Genomic DNA, 17,156 nt, shown 5'->3' with positions numbered 1-17,156 from the left:
AGAACTTAGCACAATGCTTGGCACGTAACAAATGCTTAATGCATTCTTTTTGATTGAGTGGATTGTGGAAGGTATTCCCCTTCCTTGTTGGATGTTCGACACTGTTTAACCTTTCATATCTTAGTCATGTGATCATTTGGACCTTATCTTGGTATACTGTATGGGATGTTTTATTCCTATTTTTCACTGTTGTTGTTTGTTCATTTGATTTGTATACTGACTTAGTCTTTACTCCTGTATTGAAGTCTTTGGACTTGTGAGTTTATTGAACACGTGCTGTTATATTTGTGCTGTACCTAATTTGTTTCTCTCATCAACTTGTGATTGTTGTTGTTCAGTCATTCAGTTGTGTCTGACTATTTATGACCCTGTGGACCATAGTGCACCAATATTGTTCATGGTTTTTTTTCTTGGCAAAGATACTGGAGTGGTTTGCCATTTCCTTCTCTAGTGGATCAAGACAAGGTTAAGCAACCTGCCCAGGGTTACACAGCTAGTAAGTGTCTGAAGTCAAATTTGAATTTAGGTCTTTCTGTCTCCAGGTCCAGGGCCTATGCACTGAGCCACCTAGTTGCTGCAACTAACTAATCAATAAACAAAGTACCAAATAGTTTTGATTACTGTTTTGTAGTGTCGGAGTTTGAGGTAATTCAGTACTACCATGTTTCCCCGATAATAAGACACTGTCTTATTAATTTTTTGGACAGAAAAACACCAGAGGGCTTATTTTCAGGGGAGGGCTTATTTTAATGAACATTGACAACAATTTTAATAAACAGGTAAATGTGAACAAAAAAATGTACCTTTATTCAATAAGCAAATCACTGGGGAAGAACAGGATGATGCGCTCACTGCTGCAGCTCTGATTGGATGGAGCTCGGAGCGTGGCATGCGTTTCACCCAGGGAGGGGGACGGTGCATACAGAGGGTACCATAATGTAGCGTGTAGTGCAGGGGATCACCTTCACTACAGTAGCAATCTCAATAGGGCTTATTTTCGGGGGAGGGCTTATTTTAGAGGAATCTTACACAGTAAGGGGAGGGCTTATTTTCGGGATAGGTCTTATTATTGGGGAAACATGGTAGCTCCCAATTCTTCCTACTTAAAAAAATATTTCTCTTGATATTCTTTACTTTTTATTCCTCCAGATGATATTTTTTTGTTTAGCTTTTCTTAGTTCTATAAAATAATCTTTAGTGGTTTGCTCAATATGGCACTAAATAAGTAAATTGATTTAGGTAGTATTATAACTTTTTTGTTATATTGCACAGTCCAATCATGAGAAATCTATATCTTTCTAATTATTCAGATTTGTATTTATTTCTGTAAAAGTGTTTTGTAGTTGTAGTCATATAATTCATATGGGTTTTTTGGTCATTGAGTTCCCCAAAATATTTTTTTATACTCTGTACCTATTTTGAATGGAATTTCTCTTATCTCTTCCTCCTGCATTTTGTTGATGATTGATGAAAAAGTTGATGATTCATGTGAGTTTAGTTACTTTGCTAAAGTTGTTGTTTCAATTAATTATGAAATTTTTTGATTTTCAAAATAGACTATTATACCAAATAAAAGTGGTAATTTTGTTTCCCCATTGCCTATATTTATTCCTATTTCTTTTTCTTGTCTTATTGCTGTATCTTTCATCTCTTATACCATATCAAACAATAATGCTGATGATGGGCATTCTGGTTTTACTCTTGAATTCACTGGAAAGTATTCAGCTTATGGATTTCATATATAATGTTAGCTCTTAGCTTGATAAAGACTATTTACTATATTAATAAAAGATATTATTATCTGTGGAGTTTCCCCAAAAAATGTTTTTGCATTATGTGAAAAATTTTTCTTTATTGATATAATTACATGATTAAAAATTAACATTGTCTTTTAAGTTTATAGTTCTCTTAATATTGAACAAGTAAGTCCTGCATCTCTGGTAAAGATTCTACATGGTCATATTATAATATCATTGTGATAGGTTGTTAGAACTTCTGTGCTAATATTTTCTTTAAAATTACTACATTGATAACTCTTTTTTGGATGTTTGATAGAATTCACTTGGAAATCTATCTTTGGGAGTTTAGATATGGCTAGTTCAAATTCTTTTTCTGAGATTGTGTTATTTAGCTTCTCCTTATCTTGTTTTGTTAATCTGAGTATTTTCTATTTTTTTTTTGTAAATATTCATCCATTTTATTTAAATTGTTAGTTTTGTTGGCATTTAGGTAAGGCAAAATTGTTTCTCAATATTTCCTTTTTTTCACTTTTGGGGATTTTTGCCTTTCCCTTTTTAATTGACAGTTTGGTTTTGCTCTTTCTTATTAAATTGTAAACAGTCTAGCTAGCGGTTTTTACCAAATCAATGTTTTTACTTTAATTTTCTTAAATCAAGTCTTCTTTGATTTTCAAACTTTTTAATTTGGTACTTAGTTGGCATTTTTTATTTGTTGATTTTCTGGTTTATTTTCACTTGAAAGCCAAATTCATTCATCTATTCTTTATCTCTTTTTGTTGTTGATGATGAAAATGCTTTAGGAAGTTAAATTTTGAGATGGTTTGTCTTTCTCATTTACAGGAAGAGCTGTTTATCTGTTGCTTAGGTCAAAGTATTAATTGGTATTTCTTCTTGTGGCCATCCTGCCACTCTTGGATGTATCTTCTATCTCTTCATATCCTTCTTCTTCTTTATATTCACACTGGAACCCTTATTTCATTATTTTAAAATAACAATTCTTTGTCCTTTATAACCTAGAAAGTGGGCTGATGTCCCTTATGAGTTTTACCTTTCTTTTTAGGAGGAATACCAGGATTAATTTTGAAGATAGATAATAGTCACTTGGTTATGACAGAAATAAAAATATCAATCACTCTCTGTACATTCCATCAAAATTCCCCTTGATGTCCATATACTTTACTAGAACAGGACCTTTAAAATTGAATTTCACCTCTTTCAACTGTATGTTTAATATTTATGTCTTTTGTGCATTTCTTTATGAGGTTTGTATACTCTAGGATATGGTCTGTTTTTTTTTTTTACAAAGGTGCTATGTATAATAGAGAAATATGTATATTTGTTTCTGTTCTTTAGTAATCGACAAAGTTCTATCAGCTTTAATTTTTCTAAAATGTTATTCAATTCCTTAACTTTTTTCATTAATTATTTTGTTAAATTTGCTGTTTCTGAAAGGGGTACACTGAGGTCTTTACCTACTATAATTTTCCAAATCCATTTTTTCTATAGTTCCACTAAGATTTCCTTTAAATACTTAGGTACAATGCTATTCATACATACATATATGCATGCATAGATGCACACGTGAATGTATATATACATATATATCATATTATATTATTTCATTGTCTATGGTTCCTTTGAGCACAGAACAGATTTCCTGTTTATTTCTTTTAACAAGGTCTATTTTTACTGTTGCCCTGAGATCAACACTGTCACCCCACCCCACCTCACCCCCCTTTCTGGTTTTAGCTGGAACATGATAAATTCTTCTCCATCCCCTTATTTTGACTCTGTGTGAATCTTTATGCTTCAAATGTGTTTCTTATAAACTACAGCTTAGATACTATTTTCTAATCCCTTCTGCTACCCTCCTTAATTTTATCGATGAGTTCATTTCATTCATGTTCACTGTTACGATCATTAATTGTGTATTTCCCTATACCATACCCTCTTATACTGTTAGCACTTAACACTTTGCTTACTGCTTTACAAAGAAGAAATTTGTGAAGGAGAAATAATGCGATCAACACCAGTGACTTATAAATAAAGTGAACAAACTGCTTCTACTTCATTGCATTTCTTATCTTTTTCTCTTGCTTTGATCAGTATTTCTTACCTTTTTTTATACTTTTAGTCTCCCCTTCAGCATCAACCTTCTAAAGTTGAAATTTGTTTTGCCGGCAATTATTTATTGTTCACTATCCTCCTACCTCATACCCTCTTCTTTCCTTATCCCTATTTCTCTGTTGATTATGATGGACTTTTATTACTGATAGAAAATTCTCAGTCTGTTTATCTTTTTATCTGTTCAATTCTCCTCTGTTTGATTCAGTTAGGACTGAAGTTCATTTGACGACTCTTTCACTTCTTCTTCCATACTCTTCTTCACACCAACCATGAATGAGAAATAGCAAGTTCTAAAAACCTATTCCTCCTTTTTACACATTCCTCTTTATCTTTTCTTTTCTTTTCTTTCTCCTCCTAAATCCTACAGAACAGAATCACTCCACACCCAGGTGCTCTGAACACTTTATTTAACTCACTTGGTGCCCTCTAAAGACATTAAGATTATGGAGGGACTTTTTTTTTCTTTTTTCCCCTTTTAGCAAATTAACATGTCATCATCATATATCCCATTCCATTTGCTCAAATAAATTTACTTTTCTAGATATGTATTGACAAGTTTAATTTCAAAGTTTCTACACAGATTTGGTATTTTCATCAAGAATGTTAAAAGGTGCTATTACATTAAAGCTACACTTTTTCCCCATGTAGGATTATATCAGGCTTTCAGAGCAAGTTATACTTGGTTAAAAGTCTTTATCTTTGCTTACTGGAATGTTATATTCTAAGATGTCCCCTCATTTATGCTAGATACTAGTGGGTCTTATATGATCCTTTCTTTGTTCCCTTGTTACTTGAACTCTTTCTTTCAATCTGTTTTCATTATTTTTACTTTGATCAGGTAGCTCTGCATTAGCTATAACATTTCTTGGACTTTACTTTTTTGGGGTTTCTTTCAGAAGGTTATTAGTGAATTCTTTCTATTTCCACTTTGTTATCTGGTCTTATTAGAGTTATGTAAGTTTAACTTATGATTTCTTAATACAATGAATGTCCAAGCTTTTCGTTTGGGATCATGGATTTCATGGAATCCATTGGTTCTTAAATTTACTCTTCTTGAAATATTTTCTATGTCAGTTGTTTTTGTTAGGAAATGTCTCATATTTTGTCTATTTTTTTAATATTTTAATTTTGTTCTAATATCTTTTGTTGTCTCAGAGAGTCACTGATTTCTGTTTGGTGTATTTCAATTTTCATGGAATACATTACTTTGGCAAGTTTTATCAATTCCTGTCCCAATCTATCAATTTTCCTTCTAATTCTTTCTTCCATTTTATTCATTCAAATTTCTTTAATTTTTATTTCTTGCTTCACTTTTTTCCTAGATATTTCCATAGTATTTGTGGAAATTTTCATTTTTTTTCCTTTGAGTTTTTGTTAGAAGTTTTTGTGAAAGTTACTTTCTTTTAGGTTAGATTTTTGGCTATCATTGTATCTATTAAAAATACTTATTAAAGTCAGTATTGTCTTCTGTTCAATCATATCTCCAGCCTTAGTTCCTGAATTGGTTTGTGCCAGGGCCAGGGTACTCCCTTTGCTGCACTTTTGGTTAGAGGGTTATAACAACAAGCAAAGTAGAATTTTTGCTGTTTTCCTGTGTGTGTTATTCAGTTTCCCAGACTCAGACTTACATGCCTCCACACACTGAGCCAATCAGACATGTGTAAGTGGGTGCTAACCAATCAGATGCTGAGTAGAACTGTATATAAAGAGAGACAGTGTTGAGAAAGCAGGCATTAAGGGAGCCAGCATTGAGAGAGCTACACAGTACTCAGAGAGAGAAGGAGCTTGAGTAGGCAGAGAGAGGAGACCTCTAAGAGCTGGAAGGAGACCTCTGATGTCAGAGACTTGCTGAGGGAGCCTCTGAACTTTGAAAGTGAATAGAACTGTGGGGCAAACACCTGCCCATGGGAGGGAGGCTTAGCTTGAGCCCCTTTTTAGAGCTGTTAAAGTGAACTGAACTGTTATTACAGAGCTTCTGGATTTTGGAGGTGAATTGAGATGACAGTGCTAGTGATGTATGTCAGTACTGTTGTTGCCCTGTTAAGCTTAGTTTTACACAGAGAAAGAAACTGTGGGCAGGAGCCCCTGGAACCTGCTGTAAGACAGGAGCAGGGAGAGCTTGGAGTGGAGCATGCCCTGTGAGCTGAGACATGGAGCAGGAGCAGAGAGCTACCTACATGTAAATGAACATGAGAGTCAGGAGTAGTCAGCCCACAGAATAAAAGCCATGGGACTTGAAGGTCAACCTTGAGTTAAGATGAAAGAGGACTTTACTTGGACACTGGATATTGATTAAGGAGATTGTTCTTACAGTGACCTACGGGTGGAGGGTGTGGTATTATCTGATATGCCTTAAGGATGCAACATACTAGGGAAGACCCCAGCCTGGGTTCCCCTCATTTTGGGGATGTAATGATATATGCTGTGTAGTGTAATGTTCTTACTGTGACCTAGGGGTGAATGGTATGGTATTTTCTGCTACCCTTTAAGGATGTGTTGTGCTAGGGAAGACCCAAGCCTAGGACCTCCTGAGTGTATAAACAAGGATTTTGGGGAATGCTACTGAATGCAATGATATATGCAATATGCCATATATATGTATATATGTGTGTATTTGTGTATATGTACACACATATATGTTTTGCTTAAGGATATTACTATGAATGTTATGCTTTACTTTATTGAACAATGTTTAATTCTGAATAGAGTTCATTATTCAATGCAATTAAACCCTTAAAATTATTCACACCAGCAGTCCTTAGGTATACTTTTGTGATTGGTGTTACTAGGGTGTTGTTCTTATTTGATCTAGACCAGAGTCACCTGTTTTCCTCTAACCCCACACCCCCCACACACCCAGAATATTTGTGCTAAGAGGCTGATAAGTTTTAGGGCCACATGGATTATTGAGCTTCAGATAATTGAATCTTCAGTGCTCTCAGTACCATCTCTAGACATAAGGCAATTGATATGAATTTTTGATATCCCTGTCTGAGTACCTCTATGCCCTTACAGGTAAATGCTACTTCTGGTCACTTCCACAGTTTACATTGTGACTTTCTGACCTTCTTGGACCTTTCTATTGGTAGTCCCTCCCTCTTGTTTTTTCTAGACACCATGTCTTATAAAATACAAGTGTCTCTCATGCTCTGAGTATTCTGGGAGGGTTCCATCATATTTACTTACAATAAAGTACACTTTAAACCTGGCACTTTTGGAAGGTCACACTTTAGGTAGGATCACTTACCTACTCCTGTGGGGTTCTGACTACTTTGTGTGTGTGTGTGTGTGTGTGTGTGTGTAGTTCTATGCTGATGAAAGTCAGTTACTATATTTTCTCTTTTAAATTTTTTGATCATTATTGGTCTCATGATATTTTCAAGTTTTTGCTGGAGTAGATATGTTATAGATGACTCAATTCAAGCAGCTATCCTGACCAGAAGTTCATTGATAACTTTTTTGCAATGTATTAGAATCACTAGCTTACTTTGCTTGTTACCCAAACTTGGTGCATTTGTAAATAGAGACTGGAAGCCATGAGTTCTGTTCCTGGCTCCTTTCTTGGATTTTTGTCTCTTGTGAATTTCTGGGCTTCTCTACTACTGTTTTTCCTATACCATCCTTCTCCTCTTTTGACCCCATGCATATTCCTTTTTAATTTTCCTTTTCTTATTTTTTAAATAAGAAATACAATTGGTATGCATATGAATTATCTTTATAACAATTATGTGGAATTGAAGAAATATTCTCTTTACTTCCCTATTCTGGTAGTATCTATGATTTTCTACAACTATGCAGTGTCTTCTCTTCCACATGTCTTAAGAAATGATTCCTTAGTACCCTCAAAATTTTATCACTTCAAACCTGGATCGCTTCTATTTATACCTGGTCTGTTCCAGTTGACCTTCCCTTCTTTCATTTTTTAATGCTATTTTTCACTTTCTCTTGTAGTTCATCAGGGAACATAATGTGTGAGTTTAACTATTGTGTTTTCAATGTCAGTAATGGAGAAATTGGTTAAAATTATCATGACAGATATTTCCTTATTTTCCCGTTTATTGTCTTTCCTTCCAATTCCATCCTTAAGTGTGCTTGAAATATTCACTGTGTTTCTTAGAATCTTTTAAAAGCTTTTTTTTTAAACTGCATTGTTTCCTTTTGGAAGGGGGGAGGGGGACAAGTGGAAAACATCAGTATGGGTAATCTTCCAGCCATTGTCACCCTGGCCAAAGTTATCATGGAGCTATTCGAGTTTGACTCCTTATCCAAATTGTAGTGGGCCAAGTCATTACAAAGGACCCTCATGAGGATGACAGCTACAAATCCCACTAGAACAAAAAAAACCAGCACCATAGAGTTGATAATAGACAGTCAGTGGATCTCCAGTGTTTTAGGGAAGAAGCCACCATCATCACCATGGTGCCTATCACCCTGATGTTCTACTTGTTGTCTCAAACCAGTGCACACTGTAAGTGTGAATGAGGTTCAGAGGCTCTTCAGGCTGTACCACACCCAGGCCATGGGGCTTGACATCATGAACTGAAACATCGACAAAGACAATTCTGTCCCCATGGAACTCAAGGTGAAAATCCAGGTGAATCCAGAGTCCTATCTTGTGACTATGTGAAAGGAAACCACTCTCTTCCATGTAGCCACAAATTGGCAGGTCATCCACCACAAACTCAAAGTAGTATAATTCTTCAATGGCCTGGCATAGCCTCTCAACCTGGGCAAAAGTTAACTGCATCAGGCAGAGAGTCCATTTCTCGACATTCTCTTTGAAGTGGATCTGATACATGGACTCAGCCATTCGGTCTCTCTCCAATACTTCCCCCAGGCTGAGGCTCTTGTGTTGGATCTTTTCAGGGCAGCAAACAGGAAGCTGCTAGTAGTGGTAGGTCTCCTGGGGGTTGTGGTAAGGCCCCACCTTGTTGGCATACAGCATGACTGGGTCTCCAGGCTGATAGTGGGTCTCACTGATCACCCCAGAAATATGGCTAGAGCCCAGGAGCAGCAGCATTGGCAGCCCACCTTGAAAGGCATCCGGAGCTGTCATCCTAAGGCAGCCTGACCCAAGGTGGGAAGGGTGACTGAGGTGGTGCCAGTGGCAGCCTCAGTGGGCCCCTTGACTGCCCACTGGCTCTTGGTTGGGGTCTTTCTCAGAGCCTACAGCATTGTTTCTTGCTGCTTTATGACACAACGCTTTTCCTTCTCTTTTTCCATTCTCTTCCATAAGACTTTCCAAATGTGTTTATTTGCTGAATGGGTGTTGGCCATGGGTGCCAAGAAGATAAAATGTTTATTATGGCCAAGAAGATAAAATGCTTATTACCAAAAGTGGTTTCTAAGCTTTTTTGGCTTCCTAATAGTGATTGTCTTATGCAGGTTAAACTTTGAAGAACATGGTGAAAATCCATGTTAATGCCTGTTCTTTTTTCTATTTCCTATTTTTTTCTAGTCAAATTGGAGCCATTTTGATTACATATAATGCACCTTTTCATTTTTACTTTTCTAAATTTGTATTGAATTTGATCATTGCTTTAACTGATAAAAAGTGACTCCTATACAGGAAACCAGTCATCTCATATTTGTTAAAATATACTCAATTTAATTTTTTTGTGATATTGTTTGGCATTTCTCTTTGTCTAGCATTTTATTATTTTATTCTTTAAGAAAGTTTCATAGTCTATGAACTTGAGGCTTCCATAGAGTCTACAAACTTTTGTTCTCTTTTGTTATTAATTGTCATATTTTTCATAGTTTTCAATGTTTTTCGATACATTTCCCTATGCTCACCTTTTCATTGAAGTAGCTATGTATTTTAATATATATCAATCTCATTTCAAGGTTCTTATAGAGTTATTTTTATTCAAAGAATTTCTTTACCTCTTCTTCCTTGTCTGAGGTGACTACATGGCCCAGTGTATAGGAATACTGAGGTTTGAATTGAGAAGACCTTAGTTCAAATCCAGATTCAGACACTTACAGTGTGACCATGGCCAATTAATTTAATATGGCTGCTTCAGTTTCTTCATTTGTGAAATGGAGATAATAAAAGCAACTACCTCCCAGGACTATTGTGAGGATCAAATAATATATTTTTATAAATTACTTAGTACCATGCATGGCACATAGTAGGTCCTATAAAAATATGTATTCCCTTCCTAACCTTCTCCCCTCTTCTTCAAAAGATGTTGGTGAATAAGTTATAATTACCTTCATAGTCATTTTTTTGATTATGCCTAAGAAGCATAATGCAATATGATAATACAAAGTATGACATGAAATTATGTTTCTTGAAGTTTTTTGACACAGTATGAAATATCACCAGTTCTTTTAATTGTTTCTCATCGAAAACATGTGAGACATCCTTCTATTTATTTATTAATGGATATTGGAAATTTTCCACAGAATATGTCTTAAATAATATCAAATAATTTTAGTAACTTCCACTAATTTGATCAGATTATCAATACATATAATTGAATTTTTTTACAACTTCAGGGAATAAATATCATTTGCCCTTTACCAGAAATTCGTTAATTGCTATCTTTGCAAATCCTTGTGACCTTTCAAAAGTTAATTCTGAAATACTAGGTAAAAATGTTCAAGAATTCAAGTGAAACAACTCTGGAAAAATTCTTTCTCTACTGAATTTCTTTTCATGCATACTTCTTCAATATCACATTTCCAAAAGAATTCAGCTAAGGTTGGGAGTTTCCCATGAGAGAGAAAGTCCCCACTGAACAATCATCTATCTCTAAGTACAAAGCATGGTGAGGAACAAACCTATTTGGGATCTTAGCCAATAGAAAGACTATTTCAGGAGTATGGTAATGTGTTTGGAGAATTCTCAAGGGGTAATCTATAATGACCTCCAATTCACTAAGCAATTTTTCTGAAAAAAAAATCCCTATCACTTCATTTGTATTTTTTATAGTTGAGTAAATTCTATAACTGATATATAACATCTAATTATATATGTATGTGTGAGTTCAAATATGACCTCAGACACTTACTAGCTGTGTGACCCTGGGCGAGTCACTTAACCTTGTTTGCCCTCAGATTCCTCATCTATAAAATGATCTGGAGAAGGCAAAAACCCTTTTGATGTCTTTGCCAAGAAAACCACAAACGGGGTTGCAAAGAGTCAGACATGACTGAAATGACTGAACAACAACAAAATATGTGGGTTATCACACAATTAAATTATCTAAGGAACCATTCAATCCATAAAAGAATCAGTCTCATGTGTATATGGCCAAGTGGCACTTTATTAGAATCATAAAATACCATAGTGTAGAGATTATGTACTCCAAGTTCCTTGATTTACATAATAAGAAACTGAGACCCAGGGAAATTAAACAATTTTTTCCAAGGTCACATGGCAACCTAGCAACAGAGCCAGGACTAAAAACCATAATCAGTACCTCTCCTGGCTATAGTTCAGGAAGTCTGATTTTACATCATGAACATCACTCTTCTTCTCAAGGTCAGAAATATACTAGTTTGGTGCCTCTCTAGGAACAACGAGTAGGAAAGTATCTTTCTTTTTTTTTAATATTATCTTTTTGTACTAGGCATACCATAGGTATGTTGATGAAATAGAGAGAGAATAGCAAATCTCAGATTGCATCTACTCAGTTGAAAATATTTGTTCAAGTAATTCAGTAAAGTTCCATTTACAGGTCTGTTTGATTTGTCTTTACTACCTCAAAAAATGGTTTGATTTTTCCCAGCAATTCAGTTCAATTCAATTCAGGAAATATTCATGATGATGGTTATTGACTAATGATTTTTGCTTGACTAGACTGTTTGAATTGACTGTAAGCTCATAGGATCATGAGTCTAGAAAGGAAAGGGACCTCAGAGGCTATCTGGTCCAGCACCTTGTACACACAGAAGGAAAAGTAGGCAAGAATCAGGAAACTGGGATTCTACTTCTGATCTTAACACTGTCTAGTTCTGTGATCTTGGTTAAAAACTCAACCTATCTGGTCTTCAACTTCTTAATCAATAAAATGAGTAGGTTGGACCAGATGACCTCTATGGTTCATTTCATTTCTTCATTTCTATTATTTTATTAGCAGAATTTAGTATCACACAAATAAAAAATTATGTTTATTGACATTATTATTGATATATTTTAAAATTTTATTGCTTTATTACTTTTATTGATACAGCTCTTCAAATCCACCTTGACTTTTGGGACCAGAAAGAAATTTAATTGAGAGAAGGCTGTGGCAGTTTTGATAAAACTTGACCCTAATTTCTGGTTGTAAATATACTAATGAGTAAGAAATGATGAGACCTGAGCATACATTAACTGACTTTGGTGTTTTAGTGAATAAAACTTAGAGGAATTTATATGGTGTGTTTGATAATATGAACAATGATCTTTTATCATATGGTAATTAGATGTGTGTGCTAAAGCAATTTTACAGGCCAAGTTTACTATTACTTTCATGCAACCAAATTGAATAGTTTTTCTGTCTTGGCTTTGTTAATTTTTCTGTAACTATAACAATAGAATCATAGAATATTAGGACTCAGAGGACTGTTAGACATCACTACATAAGACCTCTCCTTGTAGAGATGAGGAAATTAAAGCCCAGAGAGATTATGGAAATTTTTCTAGCTTCTCCTAGTTTAGTAGGAGAGTCAATTTTAAACACAAATCTCTTGACTTACAGTCCTGTATTCTTTCTACTAAGTCACATTTCAGAAGCACTGTTCAGAGTTTTACTTTACATATTATATGCATTAATTCCTATTACTAGAGCTATAACTAGCATGGTGCTAATAGGGATTTGCCCCAAGGTACACCCTCCTTGGGTGAAGGTGAAGGGTACATCTTCAAACCTTACTTTGTGGTCCTCTAGAGTGTTGGTATCAATTTCAAATAGAAATAGAGGTTAAACCACATATAAGGATCCCTACAGACTACATGTTGACTTGGAAAACCATATGTTAACATCTATGTTTGATTGCATTTTTATTTATCTTGTTAATTTCCCAATAAAATTTTAATGTGGTTCAGGCTGTACCCAGGAGTGTTGCCTACATATGGGTGAGGGCTAGGACATTTTAAGGGATAGGCTGTACCCTTCTGGAATGACTATAGCCATGGTGAGACTCTTCTTTGTACCACTGAGCCCTTTTCCCCTCCCTCATCACTACATGAATTTGATTCAGGCATAGTTTCAGCTAGTTACAGTTCTGCTCATTGCACATACACATACACATAATCAAGCAAGCAAGTAATCAGTTTCTAAGCACCTACTATGGGCTAGGCACTGTTGATACAAAAGACAAAAGTATAATTGTTCCTGCTCCCACACATACATACACACTCATGCACATACACACACACACACACCCACACCCACACACACACATCCCTTGGCTGTTACATACATTAAAAGATTATATATCTTATTCATTTACTGCTAAGCTTACATTAGAAAAAAACAACTCTATTATGGATTGTAACTGAGATCACCCATGGTCCTCCTCTCTCCCCTGCTTTGCCCCAAGTCATAGATCCAATATATTTAGAAGTTTCCTTTCCTTGGCTATTTTGGTTCCCTCCACATGTCCCAGGTACAATGAAATCCTGGTCCTTAAATCTGTGGAGAGGGCTTGACACCATAACCATGGAAGGATAAGGGAGGAGAAAACTAGGCTGAGGATGGTGATGTGGTAGAAGGAAGTGTGGACAATGATAATGGGCACTGAATGCCAGAATCTGGAAGTCTTAAGGCTGAGAAATAGATTGGGTTAAAGGAGACTCTATTTGTTCTTTTTTTTAAGCAATTGGGGTTAAGTAACTTGCTCAATGTTACACGGCCAGTTATTTCTGGGTGTTGTGCTAAGTGTCTGAGCCCTGATTTGATCCCCAGGTCATCCCGGCACTGGGGCCGGTGCTCTTACTCACTGAGCCTCCTGGCCACCCCTAAGCAATTAGGGTTGAGTAACTTGCTCAAGGTTACACGGCCAGGTGTTTCTGGGTGGGTACTAAGTATCTGAGCCCGGATTTGATCCCCAGGTCATCCCGACCCTGGGGCCGGTGCTCTTACTCACTGTGCTACCTGGCTGCCCCTGACTCTATTTGTTCTTAAGTAGGAAAGAAGAAGGAGTATAGGTGAGGTATCATCCAGGGAGATCTGTGGTAGAGCTGAGTCATCGATGATAACACACATAATTCTTTGTCCTAGCAGTTCTGAGCAATGTTTCCAGCAGCCACAGGAAAGGTGAATCCTTGGTTTGTTCTCCTCTGTGGAGCATCAGTGGGGGAAAGGAGGGTGAGATTAAAGACCATTACTGCACCAGGTCCCTTGAAAGGATTAAATCAGGTTTCCTAATAGAACCCATTTTGTGAGTAGGCAAGGTTATGATTTCAGGAACCCTCTGCCCCATATATAACTTGCTTCAATGAAGAGAGCCCTGGGTTTGGTGTAAGAAGGCTTGTGTTCAAATCCTGTCTATGTTATCCTAGATAAGTCAAGTAAGCTGTCTTGGCTTCAGATTCTTCATTTGTAAAATGAGGAGGTGGTCTAGATGGCCTCTCACACCCTTTCTGTCCTTGATCCAGGATGCAATTAAGATCTCCCCATGTTTTAGCTAATGACCAAAAGTCCTTTACTAGAGACAAGGCCTTTCATTGCACAGTCAGAAAAATATGGATTCAAAATGCAAATGCTTCATTGAAGCAGAATTTTAATGACAATTCATTCCTATGAGAGCATTATCCATCAATTATTTTGTGAGTGTGAGTGAAAATAGATTCATTGCAGTTCTGTGGAGAGGAGGGAGCCAGAGGTGTACTTGGGCAAGAGATGTTCATCACCCTTTTGTGCAACATTCTTTTGGATCCTAGGCTCGAGAGTCTAATGCCAATGTCAAAGTCAGGTAGATCAATTTCATGTGAGCAGCAAGACGAATTTCCTGCATTTGTCTTCCTCCTTTAACAGCTCCCATATTTTGCAGCAGGGAATGGGGACAACTGGGAGATTTAAACATTTTTTTGTCAGGTGGTACGCAGAGGAAGTTAACTAGTCATTTTTTTAAAATATGGTATCAGTCTTTTAATTTAAAAGTTAAATTGAAATGCTTTTAAAAGATTTTTTTCCAGAAGAAAACACATTAAGTTAAAACCAGAAATCAGAAGTGACTTGAAAAGAAGGTTTTATATATTTCATAGGAATCAGAGCTAGGAAGGCCTTTTGAAATCATCCAGAGCAAATGAACTCTTCACTGTGCAGAAGAAGCAACTTGCTTTGTTCAACAATTTCTAAAGTAACACTAACTACCTGAGAAACAGTAGTAGTAGTTGTCATAATCATAACAGTCTTACATAGCTAATATTTATACAGGGTGTTCCAAAAGTTTTGGTGCAGTTTTAAGCTATCAATAACCTTAAAGCTGAAAATTGCACCAAGACTTTTGGGACAAACTACACAGAGTTTTAAAGTTTACAAAGTGATTTACGTATGTTATCTCATTGAACTCTAATAGCAATCTGGTGGGCAGGGGAGTTAGAAACTATGATTATCCCTTTTTTATAGATGAGAAAATTGAGACTGACAGAGATAAAGTATCTTGCCCAGGGTCATACTACTAGTAGGTGTCAGAGATAGAATTCACATGAAGGACATCCTGACTCTAAGGCCAAAACTTTATCCATTGCACTACAGAGACTCTGATACTTAATATAACATCTGGTATTAAGTATTTCTTTTAATATTAATGAGCAGTTGCATATTAAATAACCAACACAGAGATACTTCAGGATATTCTGCATGTGTTTAAATGATATTTTTATGACAGGTGTTGAACATGAATCTTGTTCCTGTTAAAGTATCCACTTTGGTTTCAACTTTTGATCTGCCAATGGAAACCTAAGTAATCTGATGACATTCCATACCAGTTGTTAGCAAAAATTTGTTACTCTCCAGCTGGTCTGGATGGATTTATGAATAAATAATTTTTTAGAAAGAAACATTTTATATTAACTAAAATAGTCTTAGGAGATTTAAATAGGATAGAATCAAATAGAATTATAGATTAGATACAATTTCCACTCAAGAAAGTATAGGATATGTGTTTTCCCTAAACACACCCTTCTTCCAAAATTTCCTATTTATGTTAAGGGTACTCACATTCTTTGAGTCACATAAGTTCACAACCGGTATTTACTTCAGTTCCTCACTTTGTCTTTACTCCACATATCTAACAGTTATCAGATTTCTCTTTTCTACCTCCAAAGCATCTTCCGCATCCATCAACTTCCCCTTCCTGAAACAGCCACCACTCTAGTTCAGGCTTTTATTACCTCTTGTCTGGACTAGGCAACAACCTCCTGATATCTCCCTGACTCAAATCTTACTATACTCCAAATGATCCTCCAATCGATACTTTTCTACCAACATGATTTTCATAAAAGTTCATATCTAACCATGAACTTCTTTTCTCAATAAACATTTCTGAATCCCTACTACCTGTAGATTCAGATAAAAACTCTTCTGTTTGTCTCTGAAAGCCCTTCACAAACTGCTCTCCAATTTACCCTTCCAACTTTATTATATATCGTTCCTTTTCCTGCACTCTATAGTCCAGCTTCTCTGCTTGGTTTCTACTCCAGGATACCCTCTAGTGGCCTCTTCTCCTCCCAACCTCACCCACCCCCTTCCCAGCTTCCTTTTGTGCATTGTCATCCCCTTCCTTCCTTCCTTCCTTCCTTCCTTCCTTCCTTCCTTCCTTCCTTCCTTTCTTCCTTCCTTCCTTATTTCCTTCCTTCCTTATTTCCTTCCTTCCTTATTTCCTTCCTTCCTTCCTTCCTTCCTTCCTTCCTTCCTTCCTTCCTTCCTTCCTTCCTTCCTTCCTTCCTTCCTTCCTTCCTTCCTTCTCCCTCTTCTTTTCTCCCTCCCATCTTTCATCTTCCTTCCTTTCTTCCTTGCTCTTTCTTTCCTCATCTCTTGTATTCCCAGTGCTTAGCATAGTGCCTGACATATAGCAGGCCCTAAATGAACACTTATTGACAATTAATTGACTCTAACCTCCACAGCTCTCTATAAACCCCCCAAATTGTCTGATAAACTAATAGCTGAAGATGCTTTTCTCATACAGATTTTTACAAAAATCTAAAGTTCCATGTTAGTGCTTGCAATGTTAATGGGATTTAAGTTCTTTCCTGTCCATTAATAGGTCTCAAGCAGAGCCCATTAAGGGAAGCTTGCTTAAAGGAGACTTGCTTGTAGGAAGGCTTTCACACCTTTAGCTAATTTCTAA

The 17,156-nt window shown here is 36.2% G+C and overlaps 1 protein-coding gene and 1 pseudogene across 2 annotated transcripts in view; both read right to left on the bottom strand.

Moving 5' to 3' along the window:
• Positions 1-17,156, bottom strand: part of MACROD2 (mono-ADP ribosylhydrolase 2) — a 2,250,628-nt gene that overhangs the window by 122,413 nt on the left and 2,111,059 nt on the right. The window lies entirely within an intron of this gene.
• Positions 7,100-8,922, bottom strand: LOC138152151 (transmembrane 9 superfamily member 1 pseudogene; annotated as a pseudogene).

This window comes from Petaurus breviceps, unplaced genomic scaffold (genome assembly GCF_028583685.1).
Source record: "Petaurus breviceps papuanus isolate PSGF00001 unplaced genomic scaffold, PetGlider_PUasm1.0 90919, whole genome shotgun sequence".
Taxonomy (NCBI): Eukaryota; Metazoa; Chordata; class Mammalia; order Diprotodontia; family Petauridae; genus Petaurus; species Petaurus breviceps.
This window is presented reverse-complemented; position numbering and strand designations above follow the sequence as displayed.